Below are 6067 nucleotides of genomic sequence, written 5' to 3' on the forward strand. Positions count from 1 at the left end.
GGAAGGCTCTTCCTTCTGCTCATCAATAGCCATGCACCCAGCCTTGAAAACAGATCATATACCCATGGTCATCATACCACGGGGATAAGGGTTAACGTCTACCCTTTGCAAAATGATTGCTTGTCATAAATATGTGTCCCAGTTAAACTGCACATGTATTATTCCTTAGTGCAGAAAGTTTAGAAATAAGTTTAGAAAGCAGAACTATGCACACAAGTACATTCATGCACTTGTATGTACACACACAGAGAGAAATCATGTAGAGAAGTGTCTGTACTGTGAGAAAGGACTATATTCCATGAGGAGGCTGAAAATATTCTACTAAAGACTAATTGCAATATTTTCCAATGGGTACTTATTTTCAATACTCACTGATAGTTTTTTTAGTAGCATGCTAACATTTTCTCTATGATTAAAACACATTAAACTGAGACAATAAAAAAGTGACAGCAGAGGTAAATATATCTTTATCCCTTCTGCTTTTCCCTGAGCATTCAAAATAATAAACATCCTAAGAATCTTTGAGCATTTAATATTGATATTAAATCATGACCGTATAACTATTTTCTATAGCTCCATGCAGTAATTCTGCACCCTGCAAGTGTGAGGTGGGTGGGAGGATCACTGAGCCTTGGAAACATCCGTAGCAGATTGAAGTTACAAAAATACAGTCACTGGCAATACATGTGTTGTATAACAGTTATTTTTAAACCATAATAAATATAATACAACACTAGAACCACCAATACAACCACTAGAACCAAACTCAGGTTTCATCAAAGAACTCTGTTTAATATGAGTAATGAAATAGGAAAAACTGTTTTAACCAGGGACTGCAGGCTGTAGAAGACAGTTTGTTATGTTTATTTTGATGGGTAAATACCCATAACACTTGTAACAGACCCACATCCACCAAATTATCACGTATGATTTGCAGCCAGATTAAAGTCAATTCTGCATAAAAAAGCCTGAACTTTCTGTTAAATGTTTGTTCCACCAATTACTCCAAACCACTGCTAAGAAGTATTTAGGAACTTTTCTCTTCTGGAGACTTTGCAGTTAAAAGATTTTTTTCCAGAATAGTTAGGTTGTTTATCTCAAAAGGGCTATTTGTCTAATCAGGAACACATGGATTTATGAGTATAAACATTTCCACAAAATCTGAGAAACTGTAGAGCATTCCTACATTTCTCCTTCTTCTCCCTCCTGTTTTGAAACTCAATAAATTTTGAACATTTTCTTTCTTTTCTTTTTTAACCTGTGGTGAAATGGTTGGAGTAATATAGAAGAGATGAAGTGAAAAACAAGTCAGAATATTGGCTTCAGATTAAAGCTGGGTAAACCTGGGAAAACTTGTCTAGAAAGTAGAATCATTTCATTGTAAATACATGTCAAACAAGGTTAAATATGGTTCACAAAGGAAAGAGATATGCTCATAAGTCTAATTTTTGGGTTTGCAAAAAGTCTCTGCAGACAAGATATGAAATGTAGTCATGTTTGTTGCAAGGTGCTGTTTCCTCTGCATTGCATTTTCCAGGTAACACTCCTCCTCCTCTCCCAAGCATCTGATTTCATCACAGGTAGAGCTCAGTCCTAAGGACACAGGCAGTGGGAGATGAAGGATTTCTTCAAAGCCCTCATTAGTGTTGAAGGAAGAGCCTGCGTTGGGAGGATGACTCAGTTTCCTGCCTTTGCCCATATCCAGAGGCAGCTGTGGGAGGTGAAAGACAAAGAGCAGACACCTGCAGCTGCACGTGTCCCCAGAGAGCGTGTCCTGTTTGACATTTCAGGCCTTGCACAAGGCTCCCCATCGTGCTCTGCTCCTATGCCAGCCTATCTTTTCAGCTGGAAGCGGAGCAGAGTAGGACAAGAACAGCTTATCCAGGAACCAAGAAAATGCCAGTGCCACACTGAAACCCAGCATGGCTGGGGACGTAGTAGAGCCAGGAGTGACGCTGGTGGAGCTGGGTACTGCAGCTGCTGCGCATCACCCGGAGGAAACTTCACCTGAGGTGACATAATGGAGACAATGGTCAATGACAGCCCATGGCACCGCAGGCGTTTCCAGATGCTCCAAGCTGCAAAAGCATGAACGGATGGCTATTGCCAATTTGGCCAGGTGGCCATGCCAGCTGCTGGCTGCTCGTGGTCAGCCAAATGAAGAAGTCTGAGTGGACAAGCATGAGAAAATCTGTCCCTCCCATTACCAAAGTGCAGGCACCCTGGGGCTTGTCCAGGCTTGAAAGTGGGAGCTCAGCCGGTCTCTTGCTTTTTTGCCCACTGTCACTTCTAGCTTTAACCAACTATTAAAACCTTGAGCAGCCAAATCTATTTTATGGCTCCCTGTGTGACTATGGCTGGCTTGCAATTTTTCATCGGATTTTCTTACCTAAAGTAAGATAGTCGCCTTACACTGATGTGTACAGTAAGATCTCCTAACTCTGTCAGCTCCTGGGCCTCAGACGGTGCTTTCTAGGCTTGCCAAGCATTTGCGATGAGGACTTGCTGGAAACATCAATCCCAGCCGACTGCCCTTACATGAAACTTAAAAGATTTGAAACATAAAGCACCGTGGAGTAAAACCTGAGAAGATCTGAAAAAGAAAAGCTGTAGATAGTTGCCGAAGACTCTGTAAATGTAAGTAGCACTTACTAATCTGAGTTTTTCCTATTTAAAATATTTTATGTGAATTACACTGCTGGGAAAAGGCAGATGGAGGAACTGCAGTCAATCCTGAAATCAGAGAGGGTCACAGGAAGACTGGGAGGGCAGCTTGTTCTTCTGGTCTATGTTATGCCGGCCCTTGGGATATGTGTCCCTAAACAGCTTTTTTTTGAGCAAATTGAGAGTCATGTGACTGTAGTTGTTGACCTCTGTGTAGAAGAAGTAACAAAACCAAGGCAATTTTTTTCCTGCCTACTTAATTTACTTTAAAGGATCCTAGATTCAGTAATCACAGATAAATGTATAAGGCTCTCTAACCCGTCATTTTTTTCCTGGAGTTAAAAAGTGCTGTGTCCTGCTAGCTAAACAATCCCCAGCACTGCTCACCTGCAGTTTAGAGAACTTAAACTCACTCAGATCAGCTTTGCGAAGGCACTTCAGAATTACCAAAAGAGACAGGCAGGAAATTTATGAATTTATAAAAATGCAGTCATTAAAACTGCAGTTCAGGAGCTCAGTCCCAATTCCCTCATCCTTTTATTTCTTTCTTTCATTGACCCATATGAATTTCCTCTTGTCTTGCCTTGATTGCACTAAAAATCCACATGAAACTCACTGAGAAACAGGATAATGATAATTTTTTTAAATTTTGAATGCCACTTTTCATTTTTGTAGTTTTGTTATTTGCATGGAAGTGCACATGCCAAGGTAAATTTGTTGAATAATACAATTTAAGATTGAACATTTTATAGATAGAACTAGGGAAAAGAAAGTCAGTTTTAACAATACAAATAAAGAATGTTTCTTGTGTTACACATGAATCATGTAATTAGTGAATTCCATTAAGGATAGTAATTGTTCATTACTTTAGATCTGGAAGCTATTTTGAAATGCTTTGGAAATCTGAATGAGAAGAATATTGTTTATCTTCAAAATCAAGTTCAAAGAACTTACCTTCAAGCAAATGACGGCATTCCCAACTAGGGATGATACTACAGAGTAAGTGCTAGAGGGAACTTAAAGCAGCCTAATATAGAAGCTTGGCTGAAATAAACCTTGAAGACGTTTCCCAGAAGATGATAAAAAAAGGCTTATGGTAAAAAATAGCAATACAGATGAAGTCCTAGGACATTCACACCAAACACTTCCTTCTTTCTTACATGTGCACTGCAGAACCATGTCCCAGTGCAGCTGAATCCCATCAAAGGTCCTGTAGAAGCCTAATATTTTTCTTTTCCTTGAAAGTAAAGGTTTGTGTTAGGACTATATAGATCTGTGTAAGTGGTACAGATTCTGTGCATGTAACCAATTTGGTTTTGTTTCCTCTACTGGATTTAACTTCACAGAGTTAGCAACGGATGAAATGAGTAAAATTATGTGGCCTGTCCCAAAACACTTTTAAACACATAAACAGCAGTCTGGCTTTTATACCATAATTTATTAGGATTCCAGAGAAGGGCAGTTCTACAGGTAAGTGAAATGCCCAGAATCTTTCCTCACACTTTCAGGATTCTAGTGAAGATGAGATGTTCTGTGGGTAAATAAAATGCCCAGGATCTTTCTTCTTATTTTATCAACCCACAAGATTTGTAAAGACAAAACCCGTCGTGTCATAGGGCATAAGACAACTGGTGAACTTGAGCTGGGCTAAGAGAGGGTTTTTCAGTCTTCCTCTCAGCAGATGGTATTAGTCGATGTTAGAAATAGGACCCTTGATGGATATGCTGTAGTTCTGCTTCAGAATAGCCATTCCCATGTTTCTTCCAGATCCTGCTTTTCTTCCCCCTTTCTTTACTGCCAAGCTTATCACAGATATTTACCCCAACACAGCACTCATGGTCTTGTTTTTAATACTTCCATTGAAGGCAGATTTATTTGGACTGCTGTTAACCAGTCTAGAGGAAATTGTCCTTCTGGCAGCAGTATCTCTTTGGGAATCTGTCAGTGTTAATTCTTTCTTTAGCTGTTGAACCAAACCAGGAGTCAAAATACACATTTAGGAACCCAAATAAGTTTTCCAGAGTTTCTGAGCAGCAACAACTTCCACTCTGGTCAGTCACAGCTGATGCTGAGCATCTCTTTGATTAGGCCACTTTTTTGGAGAAAGCTCTTACATCTTTCGACTACCAAGGGATGGAACTCATTTCCTTATGCCAGCATTTGAAGAAAGGGATGCATAAGTGATGTTTAGGAATGCCATTTCATTTAGAGACTTAACAATTACAAAAGTAAAGTAAGATTTGGTCTTGTAGTAAGGCAGTAGATACAGACAGTAGATATAGAAGCAAAAAACATCTTGCAGTCTTTGCTGTTGCAGGTAAAACAGCAATTTGTGGCAAAAGATTCAGCTCTAAAGGAGCAGGATAGGAACCTGAACTCAAGTCATCTGTGACTCTGATTGAACATGTGCCACTAATGTCCCTCAGCCAAAATACTCAGATTTCAGTTCCAAGGTGGAAATTGTACAGGTTTTTTTTTTTTTTAGCATATTGGAAACCTTCAGAGTAGAGGTAGAACTGAGCTGGTCCCTTCAGGGAACTTTTCACTTAAATCCACATAAATGCAGCCTGATTTTCAACAGTTATATTGAGCACTCTGTAAGAATCTGTAGGGTCTGGACAGGGACAGAAGAAAGGTAGACTGGAGAGCTGTGTGGCAGAAGGGTTCTCTATTCTGAAATCCAGAAATAATAGAGGAATTACATGTAGGGGAAATATAAAGGAAAGACTATTTTTCACCTCAGTCTTTGAACACACTGATCTAAAAGTTTTAGAATACAACTGATTTAAAAGCAATTTAAATAAATTAACCTTTTACAGAAATTCTCAGAAAATTTTAATCATTCCTTGAAAATATAGTCTGCCCTAAAATGAAAGAAACCTGCCCTAAGCTGAAAGAAACCTGCCATCAAACTGAGAGCAAACCTGGTTGCAGTTACTAAAAACTGACATTGTTGCAAAAGCTTCAAAAATTAGAAATACCTAGTATGTAGACAGAAAAAAAAATCCTTTAACACTTGTATCTAGTAGCAAATTAGATTAGGTTAATGATATGCTAGAAGATATGATAGAAGACCAAAAAATAGAAATTGCTTTATTGTCTAACATTTGGTCTCTCTGTCATTATATTCTCTGAATCTTTGTTGTTTATCCAAATCTTTAGACAAAGATCTATTTGCACATTTCGGAGATAACAGAGAACTCCTAGAAGGGAGGTCAAGAAAACCTCTCAAGTCCTTACTGCAAATTAGGTTTTTTGCTTGTTTGTTTGTTTGTTTGTTCGTTTAATAAGTCCTAGTAGCATGGACTGTATCTATACCAGCCTGGCAAATAGACCAGATAAAAGAAACTTCATACTGCTTTCCCTTGAACTTAGATTCTTTGATCCATGATTTGTATAAATA

At 38.8% G+C, this 6067-nt stretch overlaps 1 long non-coding RNA gene across 1 annotated transcript in view; it reads left to right on the forward strand.

Moving 5' to 3' along the window:
- LOC108447868 overlaps positions 1–3874 on the forward strand; it is a 5617-nt gene extending 1743 nt beyond the window's left edge. Inside the window, exons 2-3 of the long non-coding RNA XR_001863569.1 lie at positions 1538–2637; positions 3536–3874. This is a non-coding gene — a long non-coding RNA (uncharacterized LOC108447868). The remainder of the gene's footprint in view (positions 1–1537; positions 2638–3535) is intronic.
- The last annotated feature ends 2193 nt before the right edge of the window (positions 3875–6067 follow it).

The sequence above is a fragment of the Corvus brachyrhynchos genome, unplaced genomic scaffold, assembly GCF_000691975.1.
Source record: "Corvus brachyrhynchos isolate BGI_N302 unplaced genomic scaffold, ASM69197v1 scaffold7, whole genome shotgun sequence".
In the NCBI taxonomy this organism is placed as follows: domain Eukaryota; kingdom Metazoa; phylum Chordata; class Aves; order Passeriformes; family Corvidae; genus Corvus; species Corvus brachyrhynchos.